This window comes from Calypte anna, chromosome 5A, assembly GCF_003957555.1.
Source record: "Calypte anna isolate BGI_N300 chromosome 5A, bCalAnn1_v1.p, whole genome shotgun sequence".
In the NCBI taxonomy this organism is placed as follows: Eukaryota; Metazoa; Chordata; class Aves; order Apodiformes; family Trochilidae; genus Calypte; species Calypte anna.
In genome coordinates, this window is record NC_044251.1 from 4,930,973 (window position 1) to 4,949,453 (window position 18,481).

The 18,481-nt window shown below is 45.4% G+C and overlaps 1 long non-coding RNA gene across 1 annotated transcript in view; it reads right to left on the reverse strand.

The window, feature by feature from the left end:
* LOC115598448 overlaps nt 1-17,941 on the reverse strand; it is a 20,733-nt gene extending 2,792 nt beyond the window's left edge. Inside the window, exons 1-3 of the long non-coding RNA XR_003987664.1 lie at nt 17,874-17,941; nt 3,876-3,931; nt 358-526 (exon numbers count right to left, since the gene is read on the reverse strand). This is a non-coding gene — a long non-coding RNA (uncharacterized LOC115598448). The remainder of the gene's footprint in view (nt 1-357; nt 527-3,875; nt 3,932-17,873) is intronic.
* Between the last annotated feature and the right edge of the window lie 540 nt (nt 17,942-18,481).

Sequence of the window (18,481 nt, forward strand, 5' to 3'; positions counted from 1 at the left end):
TGGCATTCATCCTACAGGAAATTTATATATATTTATATTGTGGCATTATATAATATTTAAATTATATAGACATATTCTGGCTATAGAGTGATATATATATATATTCTAGCCATAGAGTGGGACTGAGCTGTCAGGAAAGTTATTTTTATTAACACTTCAATCTCCCTCTTCTATGACAACTTTTGGCAAAGATACAGATTTAATAGCATTTTGAAGGGGCTTAATAAATATACTGGCTTGGGATTCACTTACGGAACAAGATATGATTTTTTTTAAATCCCATTTCTTTAAATGCTTTCAGTAAGACCCAAATCTTTCCCGACTCACATTTTTCTTGCACAGCATCCACATCTGTACCTGTAAGACTGTATCCTTGTTTGTTGGTTGGAAGATTTGTCTTTCACTCTTGGGGTCAGGGGGCATTTCAGGCTTTCTCCTCCAGAGCTCTCTGTGCTACAGCAACCACCGTGTCCTGCCAGGGCATCACAAAGCCAGGAGCCTCCACAGCCCTTCTGGAGGAAGTTTACTGAAAAAAAAAAAAAAAAAAAAAAAAAAAAAGTGTAAAAAGCAGACTTGCATAAAACACTCCCAGTGGGTTCAGTAGCACAAACATTTATAATGAAATCTCTCCCTGGATCAGCTAGGTGCAACACAGCCAGCACGTGAGTGCACAGAAGCAGAAACTGTAAGAACAGGAAACCACTGCTGCTCTCTTTTAAAATGAGACTTTTTTATTGTTGACAAAGTGCCAAGAAAAGCATCTTAGGGTTGGTTGGTTCTTTCTTTCTCCAAAAATAAAATCTCATCAAAATTTGCTGGCTTTATTTTAAATACAAAACAAAAACCTCACTGGTGTTAAAAAAAATAAATTGTCATTAAAATACAGCAAATAGTGTTTTATAAGTATCCCTCTAGTGTTTTATAAGTATCCCTCTGATGATTAAGGTTACACAAATACTATTTACTTTGGCTGGTTTTGTTTCATCCTCTTCAGTTCTTAGCAAAATTAACTTTCACATCCCAGCCAATTTCCCTGGCTACCATTAAAATAAATTTAAGATGAAACTAAGAAATAAAAAAAAACAACCCACCTCCCCCTCCCCAAACATTCACCCTGAAGAGCAAATTATGAAAAACAAGCCATTGACAAAAAGCTGAGCAGATGCTCCCTGCTTGCAGTCCTTCCTCGGCAATGTGAAATAAACCCAACAGATGCCTCTCTTAATTGAGCACATGGATTACATACACACATGCACTCTGTCCTGCTTAAAACAAAACACACACAAAAATCCAGCAAGAAGAGAGCCAGAGAACTCTTCCCAAAGCTTAGGCAAGCAGGGAACACTAAGACCAAAAAAGACTCAGCTCTTCCTGCTCAAAACAAGACAGGAAACAGCATCCGTGGACAGAAGGGAGTCAAAATCCATTAAAACCTGATTAGACCTGTGGATCCCACAGGGGAAAGCAGGTACAACACATGCCTTTGTGTATTCACACAGGAGAGAGGAAAGAAAAAAAAGCATCAGCTTAGAAGGAAATCTGTGAAGATTTGCTGGAGGCAGAACTGCACTCTGCAGCTACCAGAATAGATCACAGATCCTACACAGGAAAAACAGGAGTGGTGCCTGCTTCCACACAGGAGGTGATGGAAAACATATGTGAATCTGTGCACGTGTGCACATCCCCAGGTCTTGGCCAAAACAACTGCAAGCAAATTAGCTGAATACATAATATGATGTGGATTTAACCCACATCTTTGCTTCAATATCTCCTTACTGAGGCTGCTGTAGCCTATCCCCCCCTCCAGATGCATCTGGGAGCCACAGTGTATAAACTCACTAGGAGGAGCTCTGAGATCCTTCTGGGCTGTAAAGGCTCAACCTGAATTTCAAAGATTCCTCTTGAGGATCACAGATGGTGCCAGGGCCATAAATATACTGATAAATAATGCCTTTTCTCTTAATAAGCTTATAGTGTTCTCAGACCCAACTGTACAAATAACTTATCTCAGCACAATTCGAAGCACCTATGGCAAGACTGTGGATTTGGCTTGAGGACCACGGGTAAACTTGTCTTTCAGTTCTAAAAGACTGCACAAATTCACTTAAAAGCCATGTGATAAAACCACAGTGTTAAGAATGGGGCTCCTTACTGAGAAACTCTTTGGTCTTTCCTTATATCAGCACCTGATAGAAACTATTTCCCAGCCAACCCAGAGCCCTTCATTCTAAACAGCTTCAGAGCTGTGAGAGGGGGTGCCTCTCAGTGCTCCACTTGAGTTCTTCCATGTTCAGCTCCAGTGATTCATCATTTGCCTCTTTAAGCAGCCCAACAATTAGGGGAAACAGATGCCTGGATATGCCTGTAACTATAGCACCCACTGGTGCTGAGAGAACATGCAGCAGGTCTGTGCTGATGCCACAGAGCTCCATCAGGATAGTGCAGGTGAGGGATGCTTATAGAAATTAGGCTTGATATGAGATGTGCCTAAGATGGGATAAAGTGCATAATGCATTTTATTACATACAATATTTGCCCAGCAGACCTGCTAAGGAAGCCTAAATTAGTTATTGTGTAATTGCAAACACCCAATCTAGCAGACAAAACCAATTCTGTAAAAATACATTTCAAGTATTTTCAGTGCTCTACAGCCTTTTTTCATTAGTTCACACAAAAATGAGGAAGGCACAGTGGGTGACTAACAAGCCCATAGTGTAGTGGGTTTAAGCAACAGTTATGTAGCTGTGTTTGCCTGCCATTCCCTTATCTCACATGCCTGATCCATAAATACATATTGATTTTATGCAGTAGATACAACACTCCCAGCACATCTTGCTCACAGCCCAGTAATTGAGAGCTAACATAATTCAGTGGGCATGTGCCATATTTCACTGTTTTCATAACTTCAATTTTACAGCCTGCCTGGAGAGTCAACATCAAGATTCCTCCCCCCCACTCCACACACTCTCTAAGTTTTGCCAGCTCAGCTCCCAGAGCTTGCAGGTAGTGACCCTGCTGGCCACAGACACCCAATCACTCTTTGTGCCTACTCTAATGCTGCATACTCTGCTCTCAAACCTCATATGGGCAACACCATGGCTCAGCACTATAAAACAACCTTTCTTCTTTCTTCTCCCTCTGCTGATCTTACCAGCTTGGTCTTTCTTTTTCCCCATGCAACTCTGGGGCATAATTCTGCAGCACAGTGGTCTGTTATGCAGCAGGGATAGGATGGGACTCTGCCTCACCAGATAAAACATTGTGTACAGAGCAATAATTTCAGATGCTAGAGCAATTGTTCCATGCACAGCATTTGATTCTGGGGACCAGCATGCAGGCACCTTGTTCCTTTCCCTTGTAAACCTTAATACCAGACTACCACTTCCCAAGGGGCTTCTTTCTCCACAGCCATCCTCTCCTTTTCAGCCCTTGGGAGATGCAAGGGGTAACAGACACAGCATTGATTTGTTTATAAGGTTTATCCAGCAGTCTCTACCAGAGGTTTTCACTTCCATATACCTCCCTGTGGGACCCAGTGGTGACAGGCTCTGTGCAGCTCTCCATGGGGCAGGAGTAGACAGACACCTGGGTGGGAAGAAGAGCAGCTGAAGTTTAAAAGTGCATAAAGTGGGCTGGAAAATAACTCTTGCTCCTCAAGTCTCCACCTCATTGTAATTCCCTCTGACTGTGTCACTCAGGGCTTCTTACTGGTATGGCATGTCAGAACCATCAGCTAAGGCACGTAGACCTGTCCACACCTGGAGGTAACAGAACCCTGGATGTTATGTGACCTGCATAACACAGCACTTCTCCATACACTGCAAACCAGCAATGGACTTGTCTCATGCAGAGGTAGCAACTGGTGTAGTACTTACCAACCATAAAAGGGCCCAATGCTTCTTCTCTTCCTCTGTGACTATTATGTTTTTTCCTGCAAGACAAGATGAGGACAGTGTTCAGGCTCCATCTGTCCCTGCAGCCAATCTGCCCTGCAGGCTGCTCTTCATGAGGACCAGAACATTCCCAGAAAGAATCCCCAGCTGCAAAACAGCACCTTGTTCACCATCATGTTTTGCAAATACACAGACAAATGAGGAAAACATGCAGTTTGAGGAGAGGCTGTTTGTTGATGACATTTTTTATCTGGGCTTTATGACTTATTTGTTGAGCTATTGCTGGCTTCGTGGTGGTTTGGTTGATTACATTTGTCACTAACTGCCTGGAAGGTCACAGAGGCACCATGTTTGTTTTTATATATTAAATTAAACCAACCGGTATTTAACATCCAAACAGATCTGCTGAGAGTTAGGTTTATGGGTGGAGAGGCCATCACCAGACAGAACAGGATTCAACTATTCTGCCAATGTGCAGAAGCTCTGACAATCCCTGTGCTTGGGTACACAGCTCCCACAGTGGTTTGTGAGCATGGCAAAAGTTTCTTGTGCAAATATGGATCATGGTACATTTGAAATTCCTTTTCTATTGACACTATTTAATATTTGCCTTATATTTTCTGCAAAATTTTCTGCCAAAGCATTGCCAAGGCACTTTTTTATCTGCCCATACACTCATTTGTTCTCTGGAAGTTCTTCAGCGAAGAAACACAAGACAAGACAACCTGAACAAAATATATGCAGGTGGAACCCACACAGGATACAAGTATAACAATAACAAAAGAAATGGCTCTGCTCTAGTCCTCTCTTTCAATTCAGCCCTACTAACTTCTTCATCAATAGCTTGTCCTCCTCTCACATCTCCTTATAGCACAGAGGCTCTTTTCTTCCTCCAGACACCCTCCCTCCATGAAGACTGCACTAATTTTCACTCTATTGATGGCTTTTGCATTTGTCATAAGTTGCTTAAGAGGAGGTTTTTGAAGTTCTCCAAAACTCTAGGTACAATTCACACTGCACAGCCAAGTTTCTGGAGACAGAGTTCACTTACATCCTAGGATCATGAAAAAATGCCCACTTGCTTATAATTATAAAATCTCCTTTCTTCATGGAGACAGCAAGGTTACAAAGCCCAGGTATCAGATACACATTTTTCATAGATGGGGAGGAATAATTTCCTCACTGTTCTGGCTGCTGCTCCACAATCTCCTCTCAGACCCCTTCAGAAGACACAGCTTCATCTCACCTCACTGCAGCCACCCAGGCGTGAAGCGTCTTGTGCAAGCCAACCCTGCAGTTTGTCTCAGGTTCATGAAGAAAAGTTGACCCTTCCAGCATTCCCCCCCTGGAGAGGCACCTGAAATAACTGCAAGCCAAGGGTGACTCTTGGGGGTTTCATTAGCTGAAACCTGACAGCTACCTTTAAGATGGGCTGGCTGTGGAAGAGACATGAATTTGAGCAGCAGGCAATGCTTCTGATGCTTAACCCCTCTGTGTCCTCGGAAGGCCTCCCTTTTGATGGCTGCCTCTTCCTGACACACGAGATGGAGTTGTTCATGCTAATGAGACTCAGAAGGATGTTGTGAGGACTCATTCATATCCTCCAGAATGCCTGCAGCTGAGGAAGTGCCAAGAGGCCTTTACCAGTCCCCTCTCATTGTTTAAATAGCCTCCCAGTGTAAACAGCAGCTGGACAAACCAGGGAGCCATGCGCAGGCGCGCGGAGGCTGATGCTGCCCCTGCTGCCTCCCCTCGTGGTGGAAGAACTTTCCTTGAGTTTGAGCCCAAACCAGCTGCGTTGTGCTGCCATCATCGCTTCCTGTTTGTTACCTCACGACACCTTTTCCGGTTTCCTGCCTGATTACAACCATGCCAACTGTTTTTCCCAAGCCTCAACCAGCTTCCCAGCACCCTCCTTTTCAGCTGACACAGACACCAGCCTGGAGGCAGGGATGCTGCTGGCTTCCTTTCCTTCCAGCCCTTTCCCCTCTGCCTGCCTGCTTGGTTGCCCAACCCCAGGCTAAAGAAGTGTCTTACACATCCCACAAAATGGGAGAGGAAGAAATGAGGTGCTGGTAACTCCCTGGGTTGGACTGCAAGCATGTGCAAGGCTCACCCCAGGCCATCTGGGTCAGTTGGACATAGAAAGTGTGACCTGAAGGACAAGTGGGGCTCATCCCTTTGAGCAACCTGAATGTCACAGGGCTTCTTATTTACTAAGCAACGTAGCAATGAGATGGATAAGCAAATGCTGAGGGAAAGGATGTTGAGGCATCAAAGTACAGGGGATTAATGTGGTCCCCAGTAAGTAGTCTCAGTGGCTCATCATCCCCACTGTAGAAACACTTCTACTTACATAGCTGAATTTACTTTCAGCATCCAGCCACCTCTGATTTCATCTTTCTCCACTCTATTTAGGGCCTTTTAGTGTGTGGTATTTACTCCATGTCCCTGTAATCAACTGATGTCCCCAGTCCTGTTTCAGTACCTGAGGCAGCTGAGACCTTTCAGTCTTTCCCTGAACACCTCTAATGCTGAGATGAGCTCCCTGACTCAATTGGGAAAAAACATCTTTCTCCTACTATTCCCTACACCCTTGTTTAAGTATCCAAGGTCCACACAGACCCTGGAAGGGGTCCCTTTCCCTGGAGGACTGCTGTCTTCTTGCCAATTGCCTGATGGTGTATTCTAAGTCCTAACAGGATTCTGGAGATCTCTCTGAGACAGGAAGCAGCCTACAAAAGGCTGGCAAAAACGAGCACTCTGAAAGTCCTATTTTTAATGGGTGAAAGGCAGGGACACATCAGAGAACAACCTGTGTTTAGCACCAGTTCTCACTAAAGCACAGAGGAGCCTCTTTGAATCTGCCACATAGCTCTGGTCTGTGCCTTTACCTGCTCTCCTGCACTCACAGCCAGATTAAGAGAATCCTCTTTAATGTCCAGTACCCAGTTCAGGGCCCAACCCAGCTAATAATAGTTACTATAACCACCACCTTTCAAATATGAAGAAAAATAACCTTTGCAGACATGCACCAGAGGCGTGTGCCCATTTAAGCTTAGCAGAATGCCAATAAAACTGTGAGCTGGCACCTTATTTCCTCACATCTTACAAACAGGAGGCAATAAAAAAATGCACCCCAGCTTTCCTGACATTCAGGTGTTTCTGAGATGCAGCACAGGAAATACCCTGGACATCCTGAAGACCTCAAAAGGGCAACAACTGATCTAAAAAAGAAAAAAAAAAAAAAAAAGCAAAAGCAAGCTGATTCCCCCAGTTGATCCTAAAAGAACCTGTCATATTCGTGCTTTTGACAAGCTGTTTTCTTACTAGAACACACGAAAGGAAGATTGTACCACTATGGATGGTCCATTTACAGTACAATACTCTATTTGAACACTGCTGTCAGAAATCTGAGCAGGCAACAGTAGGAGACATTTTCTGTGCATGAATTTCATTACAGACTATCCCACCACCTTGGGGGTCACATCACTGGTAAGAGACTGAGGAGGAAAAGCTCAAATCCAAACTGGCAACATGTGGGAGAGAGGGAGAGCTCTGGTGTTGAAGGAGCTCTTCACTGTGCACCAGCTACTGAACTCACATTTCATCTTTAGAAAGTCCTTTCACCTGTACCAGAGCAAGAAGAGCAGCAAAAAAGGGGGAATAAGTATTTGCACCAGTTCCATAAGCCTCACAGGTGCATGTGCACTGATCCTCTTATCCCAGAGTCCCTCAGGAGCCAGAGCTTAGCATCTCTGACCAACACTGCTCAGGCAGTAAAGGTCTGTGGAGTAGTCACAGCCTGAGATTGCACCTCTTGGACTGTGAGAGCTCAGGGTAGATGGCAGAATATGAGTCACCTTAACTGAGTAGAGCTGTAGGGTCTCCTATAGCTGAAAACATAGCAGTGCTCTGTTCCTGTGCTCTCTGGTGAATGGGAAATAGGGCAGTGGGGCCAACACAGAGTAACAGCTCCTGTGCTGCACCCACTGGTACTGTGAGCAAGGTCTGCAGGGATGGCTCACTAACATCAGGGCTGCAGGTAAATCATTGCGTGGTCACGGAATGAATTTCCCAGCCAAATTGTTTTTTTTTAAAGGTACTTAGAAGGTTTTACACAGGTTACAAGCAAACCTGTTAAATAACAAGTCTCTATTGCCATGGGAAGCACACCAAGGCAGTGTAATATGCTATCTGCAAGGACAATTCCCAGGCTGGAGTTATAGGAAGAGTGTGTGCAGCACTGAATTCCCCCACCACAGTACAGACAAGGGATCAGAATAGTCCCCTGCAGCCAACAGGAGGCAACATGGGCATTTTCAATGAGATTAAAAGCTCATGCCCTCTCCCACAGTGGTGAGAGATGGAACAAATCCTGCCCTTTGAGAAATATCCAGGGATCAGGGAATTTACGCTCGGGCCTTCAGCGATTTAGTGCTGCTTGGCACATGATGCAGCTCTCCAGGTACTGCACGTTCATGTGGTGCTGGGAAAAGCATCACCCTGACAGTCACTGCTCATGTTTCAGCTTCAGGCTGCGGCCTCACACAAGGTGCATTACAGCAGAGCAGCAGGCAAGCAAACAGCATCCTTTCCCCTCAGTATCAGATTGCCAGCCCAGGGCCCTCCTCCCAGTGTGCTCACCCAACCATGAGCTGGGTCCCTGGGCTGCATATGTAACACCAGGAGGAATTCAGCAGTGACAACAAACAAGCCAGGAGAGAACGATGTTTGTGTGGGAGATGGCAAGTTGCATCTCTCCCCAGCCAGCTAACACAAAACTGTCTGAAAAAGCTGAACTATAAAACAGCTGCAGAGCAGCCACCCACTTCCAGCCACACTTCCAGTCTGCTTCCTGAGACGACAGAAAGCTTTGTTTTTCTCTGTTGTCCCTTTGCTTTAGGGGATACCTCTACACCTGAAGCAGCAGTAGGGTCCATGGTACTGCTGGGAGCCCTCAGGGAGCCAGGGACCAGCTCCAGCCCCTGCTGCACACAGTACCTGGCTTCTGGTCATCTGAACCAATATTTATTCACTGCCACTATGGTACAAAGGAAGAGAGGCCAGGGAGCACAGGGGCTTCTGAAGGGTTGCAGGAAAGGCAGCACACATGTAGGTGGGACTGCAGGCTCAGCTCCTAAGGCAGCCAAGATCCAGGTGGGAAGAGCAGGCTGTGTGCTTCTCTAGGTTTGACTAAAGATGTCACTCAAGGACCAGCACACTTAGTCACTTCTGCAGCACTGATGTCTTGGTGTATGGCTGGCTGGCTTTTGATTTTCTTTATGAAACTTACACACATTCTGAAAATTATACTAGCAAAGGAGCAGTTAGAGGAGTTTAAGGGCTATTTGCAAGCCTGCAGCAAAGGGCATCATGGCAAGCAGCTGCACTGTGCACACTTAACTCATAAAAGGATTCCTCACTTCCACCAGTGTTTTTCCTTCACTCTAGTTACTATTCCATTTCTCTGGGCTCTGCCACCTCCTTCCTGAGAATAACTGATTGCAGCTCTCCAACCTTCCTGAGTAATTTTCCAGAAAGCCAGTGGCATTCAAGGCACTGCTGTGCAACCCACACAGGATACTACAACAGAAGACCCCACCCCAGATCTGCAGAGATCAGCCGTTCCCCAGAAGAGTGGATGCCATCCTTTATATCTTTCTGACCTAATTGTTCATGCCCATAAACACCACCTTCATTTTAATGCTGTTAGTCCAGCCACCCCACTGTGCAGTTGCTAAATAAAAGGGAACACCTCCTCATGCAGGCCCCAACTACCTTGAGGGTGGTGAATAATCCTGGCTGTAATTTTCTAGGGCTGGATTATTAGGTCCAAGATGCCTCTGCACTCACCTCTGCAGCATTTGATGCACACATCTTATGCTCTCCATTTGTTCTTTGCTTTTCATATATTTAAAAAGTATTGCAGAGGAGTTGCAGTATGCAGTTTCCTATAACCTGGATGGGAGCACATTCTTGAGTGTGAAGAAAACTTGTGCTAATAGTACAAAGAACAACTGGGGAAGAGACATAGACCTCATTTTTTTTTATCAGCCAGCTTTCCTATGAGTGTAATTGCAGTGACTCCAACTTACATGGGTTCTCCATCAGGTGGTGTTATCCACTGCAGGCTACAGCAGGTATTTGTACAGTGCTTTGAGATCCTGTCAGTGGAGGTTTCATTACCATTACAGACAAACTTGTCTCTTAGTTTCACTGCCCCCCTTGCTGTCACTATCACCTTGCAGGTGGTGCCCAAGTGAATTCTACCATTTCCTACCCTGACACAAGCTGCAGGGAACACTGAAGAGCCTCCTTTTGGAGGCTGCAAAACCAGACTGCCAGAGCTGATTACTTGTCCAAAAAGAGCCACTACCACACCATGTCATGGTAGGTCCTGTAGGCAGGTACTGTGGACACTCCACCTCCCTCACTCTGAGCTGAAAAGCATTTATAGTGAGGAGACAGAACAATTAAGAAGGGTTGGTTTTCACCTGGTGCTCCACTGCATTCAGAGGTTTTCAGTGTGGGTTCTTTTTTTTGCCTCCTCCTCCCCCTCAAGAAAAGAGCTCAAGATCCTCACACAGAGAATTCCACGTGTAACACAGACATCTTCACAAAGGAGTTGTGCCACAGACAACAGTTTCAGTGCATAACTCTGTGTGCTTGCCTGGCAGGTGAGACACAGACACTTCCCATGCACAAACTGCTGCCTTTGGAGAACAGTTAAGCTGTGCTTTCACTGACATTTTCCTTTGGGGCAGTGAGGACTTCTCAGGGGATGAGAGAATGTACACCTTAGTGCTGTTAAACAATTACATGAGCCTTTTGAAGAAGCCTGTAAGGAATTCACTGTTCACTCATAATTAAGTGTATTATATCTTCATTACCAGTGTACCGTTGGGCTTTCAACAGGCCAATGTCACTGCCACAGGACTCACTCTCCAAATCATTATGAATGCCATACAGAGACACCAGGGTCTTCTTGCACAGCTCCTACTGGGATTCTCCAAGCACAAGTCTCTGCTTGGCACATTATCAGCTCTCAGAATATTTCAAAGGTTCACTTAAAAAAAATCATCTGCCATAGATGATGCTCTCAAAATAAAGGGAGACACCATCTTTCCCAGCTGTCATTTACTAGAGATGCAGTGTAATAAATAGATAATTCTTGGACTGCACTCCAAGACCAGAGCAAGAAAAGATGTGCATCAGAGGGGGTGCTTTTGTTTGGTTGGTTAGGTTTTTTTGGGTTGGGTTTCTTGTTTTTTTTTTTTCATTTTAATGAATACCTCATTACTTCTATGCTTCCTCGTCACATTCAAGGCTGGTACTGAAGTTTAAGAATGACCATGAAGGATGAATCTTTATGCTCTTTGGACCACAGAGGAGCTCACTATTGATCTCTTTAAACCCACCCACTCACACTTCCTTTCAGAGAAATTCCTGCTAGCTCAGGATGACATTCCTGCCAGACTCTGAATGTCATCATATGGAGATCTGCTCCCACACAGAAGGGTGAAGAAAAGATGATGTGCTAATGAGCTACCTTCTTATCCCTGCTGTCAGTTTAGTGACTTTCCCTCCTCCTCTTCTCTTCCCCTGAACTGCAAATGTAATTGCTTTCCAGCAGCACTGCAAAGAGCCCAGTCCATCTGCAACCCTGGAATCCCTCCAGAGGGCAGAGCCTTGGCTTTGTGCTTCAAATTATCTTGTCTTTTCTCTAGAGAAGAGGGAAGGAAACACCAACCAGGACACTGATGCAGCCAGACTGCATCCCTTTTGCCACTGGACTACCCAGGCTCCTGCCAGCACTCAGCAGGCCAGTGCAGACCTGTTGCCACCATGTCACCAGTGCTATTATTCTGCTTCTGGACCTGCTCTCCTCCTGCCTTTCTCAACACTACCTAGCACCCAGCAAGCACTACAATAGCTAAGAGAATAGCCCAACACTTATCCCCCATGTTCCATGAGGAACTTTACAATTTCTGCATGCACAGGGCATGGGCAAACAAAGTACTCCAGTACTGCTAATCCTGGTTGCCACTTAACCTTTGTGGCAAGCCACTTTCCCCTCCCACTCATCCTAGGTGTAAAGTGGGCCTAATACTTACTCATCTGCCTCTGAGAGGGATAGTTACACTCAATTAGCCAGTGTAAGAGGAGTTCTGCACGTTACTAGAGAACTCTGATGCAATATCTCAGCCTGCTCAGGCAGGAAGCATGCAGTGGTGAGAGGCAATTGATACACCAAGGTCAATGCTATGGTTCCGTGGCACTTGTGGTGTACTGGAGCCATAAACTCATTTCAGGTGTCATGGTTATCAGCATCTGCTTCCAACGTCATCTTTCCCCACACAGAGCTTACTGAGAGGCAAATGGTTCTGCTTAGAAGCCTCAGAAATGAATGAGGAGAGTAAGAGATCAGCAGAGGGTCAAGTGGTAAAGTGAGAACCCTGTATGGGAAGAAGAGCAATTTGCCTGCTTAGTTTTCTTAGAGTATCCATAAGTACAGCATTTAAAAAAATAACAGTATCTAAGTAGTTGCTTTAATTTCTCTCATACAGAGGGTACACACCAGGAAAAAGCTTTGTCAATAAAATACGGAAAAAAAAAATAGTTTTCAAACTGTGTTGTTTTCCACCTCCCATGTTTACAAATTCTATGCTTGTGTTTTTTAGCTCTTTCAATGCAAAGGGTCATATTGAGAGCTCAATGCTTTTTTCTGTCCTGCCATTGTTTCTCAGTTCTCCATCTATACCTGCTTTTTGATTAGCCTGTTCAGAGTGTGAAATTATTTGTGCATTAGATTCTCAGCAAACAGCACAAAAAACTGGGGGATTCAGCCTGTAGATATTTTCATGGAACCATGGAATCTGCTGAGTTGGAAGGGACCCATCAGGATCATCAAGTCCAACTCCTGTCCCTGTGTAGGGGCATCCCAAGAACCACACCATGTACCTGAGAGTGTTATCCAAATGCTTCTTCACCTCAGGCAGGCTTGGTGCCATAACTGCTCCCTGGGGAGCCTTTTCCACTGCACAATCACCCTCTGGGTGAAAAACATTTCCCTTACACCTAACCCTAGCTTCTCCCAGCACATCTTCCTACCATTCCATCAGGTCCTTTCATTGGTCACCACAGAGAAGAGGTCGGTGCCTGCTCCTCCTCCTTCCCTAGCAAGAAAAGAGTGATCTGTGATGAGGTCTCCTCTCTGTCTTCTCCTCTCCAGGCTGAACACACCAAGTGCCTTTAGCTGCTCCTCATACAGCTTTTCCCCTAAACCCTTCACCAACCTCGTAGCCCTCCTATGGACACTCTCCAGTAGCTCCATGTCCTTTTTTCACTGGTGCCCAGAACTGCACACAGTACTCAAGATGGGGCCTCATCAGTGCAGAGTAAAGTAGGACAATCACCATATTTTGATTTGCTGTCTTCTGGGCAAAGGCATCCATAGGCACCAGCTAGCTTTCCCACATGGATTTCTCCCACTTTAGGGCTCTTTAGATATCAGCCATCTCAAAGCAGCCTTTGCTACATGTATCACCAATACTGTGACGTGCCAAAATGAGCCTTCCACTTAGATACTGAGCCCTCTCATCTCAGGATGCATTCCAGCATGAGCAATATTAAAACCATGAAGCTATTTCACAATACCATGACACCTTTTTCCCATCACCTCCAGCACAGCACCTCGTAATTCCCTTTTAATAGCTCTCATAATCTTCCTCTATCACACATATATCTAAAGAAAAGCCAAAAATAGCTCAAAGAAAATAGGCAAATTCTGTAGAAGGAAAGTGGCTAAAGGTGGACAGAGGGGTTACTGCTTAGGCTGAAGGTATCACAGAGGATGTTGTGGGGTCTAGTTCTGACTATTCTTTGGTTCAGAGCTCATTATTGTGACAGAACTAGAAGACCACACACCTGATGATGTTTGGAAGAAGACACGTGGCAGAACTCTATTTGTGTTCCACAGATACCAAATCTTGGCTTAAAGGGAGGAAGAGACTCAGTTCTTGACTTCAGTTTGCTCTCTCATATTTGTACTGCTTGATTGCAAGAAGTTCAGCACATAGACTTTGCATTAGACAAATGGAGCCCTACATCCATCATCACATTCCACCACTCCCATCACCTTGCAGAAAAATCTAAATTCTTGCTGCTGTTGCACCCAGCCTACCCATACACCCACCCAAAATTACTCATTCAGAGCCAGGATCATAGAATCATAGAATTGGCTGGGTTGGAAGGGACCTCAGAGATCATCAAGTCCAACCCTTGATCCACTCCCACTGAGGTTCCCAGCCCATGGCACTGAGTGCCACATCCAGTCTCTTTTGAAATATCTCCAGGGACAGAGAATCCACTACTTCCCTGGGCAGCCCATTCCAGTGTCTCATCACCCTCTCTGGAAAGAATTTCTTCCTAATCTCCAACCTAAACCTCCCCTGGCACAACTTGAGACCATGCCCTCTTGTCTTGCTGAGAGTTGTCTGGGAAAAGAGCCCAACCCCCCCTGGCTCCAACCTCCTTTCAGGGAGTTGTAGAGAGTGATGAGGTCTCCCCTGCACCTCCTCTTCTTCAGGCTGAACACACCCAGCTCCCTCAGCCCTTCCTCACAGGACTTGTGCTGGATCCCTTCACAGCCTCCTTGCTCTCCTCTGGACCTGCTCCAACACCTCAATCTCCTTCCTGAACTGAGGGGCCCAGAACTGGCACAGTCATGCAACAGCTGATTGCTCCCCTCTGTCTGCTCCCACATGGAAATCCAAGGGCAAAGAAATCACAGGGCTCTCCTCTGCTGCTTTGCACTACCTGGGGGTGCAAATTTGGAAAGCCAGCTTATAAGGCAGCTAAGGGGAAAGAGGAATGCTTGAAGGTGCCATTAGATGCTAGTTTAACCTGTTGAATAACTTATCTAAGCTAAAATATAAACACACAACCCTGCAAGCAGGTATGGAAAGGCATTGAGAAAAAGCTGGGACAGAGCAAGTGCAGTGACGTTTCTCACCAGCTGCATCTAGAGAAGAGCCATCCACAGCCTTTGATCAAGGAAATTTCATAATATAGCCTCCATTTCAGCACAGAAGGTAATGAAGTGCAAGACAGGAGAGGAATAATAATCCAACTGGAGATGTAGCATTAAACATTCCCTGGACAAGAGTTTGATCACCTCATCCATCTCCAGGACTGGAGAGAAAAGGCACTGACAGATCTCAAGGGATTCTTCATACTTCTGACTCTGAAGGCATCTGTTAATCTTAATCATATGATTAAATTCAGCATCAAGTGATTTAAACACATTCTTGAGTCTTCACCCAAGAACCTCTGATAATTTTGATTGAATCTTGCCTCGATAAAGATCCTTTCTTTTTTCTAGTGTAAGCTATAAAACATAACAGCTTCTGATCATAACATTATGCATGCAGAGGGTCAGCCCATGAGCAGGTAGCACTGTGACTATTCCGTAGAATATGGAATAAAGCTAAAAATGTTGGCATCAACCTGCAGTGATGGACTTGAGGAATAAGCATCTGCCAATTAAAATCCTAGAGAGCAGAACACGAGTGCCCTCCCATCCTGCATCTCCCACCACACTAAGCCTCTCTCCCTAGACAGTGCCCTGGCACTCCAGCTGGCATTGTGAGCTACAGGCTGCTAGAGGTTGAAGTCTTGGCAAGTTGTAGCCAAGCACTATGGGACTGGAGGTTGTGAGATTAGGAGGTGATTAAAAAAAAATAAATTATTATCCTAAAGAATCATTAGCCTCTTAAAGAGCTTTAAGTCAACAGACTTCCTATCTGGGCTCAGATTTCCTAAAATGGGACTTGTACCAGGGAAGAGTGAACAATTTTGGAAAGCAGTCACTGTGCTGTGACACGACCTGTATGTGTACCCCACAAAATCAAGGATGGGCTGTGCATGTCCCAGCACTGCATAAAGAAATTTCATATTCACTGGAAGCTGGAATGCAAGCAGCTGTACAACCACTTTGTTATAGTTATCTGGGGGCTCTGGGGTAAGAGTTTATTTATTTGCTTACAAGATGGACTCAAGGAACTGGCTTCTATCCAACACACACAGGTAACAGAACAGAGCACCTTTCCTCAATAGTGCACTCTGTACCAAAGTGGGGTTCAAACATCTTTGAGGGTTTGAAATACAAGTGTTAGCTGAGTGCCGTGAAATCCTATACCAAGTATACTATCAAGGGAACATTTAAAGGCTTTTCCTTGAAATGGGAGGGGGAAAATACCTATGAAAAAAAGCTGACATTGGACATTGTCAGCTGTTGTCCTGGCACCAGTCTAGTGTTCCCACCTCACAAAAATCTGGCTGTGCTCCCCTTAGTCTGCTGTAACCTCAGGCTATATGTAACACCAGAGTTAAGTAAACAGGTGATGATGATGCCTCTGCTTGTGTACAGAATTCCAGTCCAATCATTACATCACACAGCAACCACTCAGGTTATGACTTGGATATTCCACTGACACACCAGTCATCAGTTTGCAGTGGCCATACCAGCAGAGTGCCTGCAGTGTTACCCTGTCTCAAGAGAAGATTCCCTGTAGTCAGCATTGTACAGCTTACTGCCAGATCTCACCCTGGCCATGAAGCAGGAAGGGTGTCCTGGTAAATAAAATGAGGACCCAGATTCATCCAAATTACATCACACTTCATTCTGCATTGTTATGGTTGGCTGAGTGAGTGGCTCTGGGGAAAGAGTGCTGCAAATGATGTACAGGGAATTCAGGAGGTGGGATTCAGGTTGGAGTAATTTAAGAAGAATCCTCAGTTTAGGAAGGATATCAAGGTCTTGGAGCAGGTCCAAAGGAGGGCAACTGGGCTGGTGAAGGGACTCGAGCACAGACCATATGAGGAGAGGCTGAGGGAGCTGGGGGTGTTCAGTCTGGAGAAGAGGAGGCTCAGGGGAGACCTCATCGCTGTCTACAACTCCCTGAAAGGAGGTTGGAGCCCGGGGGAGGTTGGGCTCTTTTCCCAGACAACTCTCAGCAAGACAAGAGGGCACGGTCTCAAGTTGTGCCAGGGGAGGTTTAGGTTGGATATTAGAATTTCTTTACAGAGAGGGTGATCAGACATTGGAACGGGCTGCCCAGGGAAGTAGTGGATTCTCCGTGTCTGGAGATATTTAAGAAGAGCCTGGATGTGGCACTCAGTGCCATGGGCTGGGAACTGGAGTGGGAGTGGATCAAGGGTTGGACTTGATGATCTCTGAGGTCCCTTCCAACCCAGCCAGTTCTATGATTCTATGATTCTATGAAGATTACTTGTAAAAAAGCATGTAAGCCACGTTAACCTCACTTCTCCCTCTTCTCCACCTCTCTTCAAGAAATTCCCATTGTTTTTCAAAATCCCATCATGCTGTATCCCTACACTCACACTACCCTCTACTCCAGCCAAAGCAGATAAAATGCACTTACTTTCTGATATAGTGACATTGTTGCTGTCACCATGCATGGACAAATATATCTAAGCAGGGTATTTGAAACTGGGAAGATAGCACAGCACCTCAGACTACCAAAGAGCTACCGAGAGCTGACAATAGATGGGGAAGAGTGACAAGGAAATTTCTGGTCTTGGTATAAATAGATGAAGCTAATTAGTTCAGCATGATTAAGTTTATCTTTTGATCTTGGTTCAGTTTCAAAAATCTCAGCATGCAGCAGTCTGAGACAAGAAAAGGTTAGGAGCATGAGAAGAATTAAAACCTGCAATGAAGAAGTGCCATGGCAGAGCTGGAAGAGTTTAGTGCCGGGTCAAGATAAACAGCAGAATCAGCAAATGGAGAAAAAAAAATGTCATGGAAATACAGAGAGGTCAAAGTCAGCCAAGTGAAGAGCAACATCAGCACAGGGTCAGTGACTGCAGGAAAAAAGTTCAGACCATGCCACTGCAGCTACACACACAGAGGAGTTACCCAAGCAGACATGAGAACAGACTCACAGTGAATACCTTGTTCTGCCACCCGGGATGCTGTTCTGGGCCATAGGAACCAAAACACTGGCAGAGTATGACAGCTCGATGGAGTAGAACTCCATTTGCTAATGGCACTGATAGGTGAGGAACTCCTACACAGAGCTCAAATGCACTGTGAGCTTACCAAGCAGCCAAGAGCTTGGTCACTGCCAGCCTATGTAATTTTGCTGTCAATCTCACTGCTACTGCGTGGCCCAGAGCCTGTCCCTCAAGTCACCCTGTTCCCTGGTGCCACGGTTTAACACTGGCCCAGAAATTAAACCAAATGACAGATGCTTCCTTTTAATCCCCCTCCCTGATAAAGAAAGGAGAGAGAATAAGGGAGAGAGACTTATGGGTTGGAAACTAAACTACACAGCTTTAAATAAACAGTAATGATAAATAGGAAAAATTACTAAATATATGCAAATATACAGGAAAATTGATCCCATGTTCCTTCCCCCCTCCCCCCAATAACTCTCACGTCACCACCGAGGCTGCAGGGCAGCCCTGAGAAAGTCCAGGCTGGAATCCTGGAGTCAGCGGCAGTTGGGAGCTGGAGGCAGGAACACACAGATATGGGCTGGGATGGATCAGGAGCACAG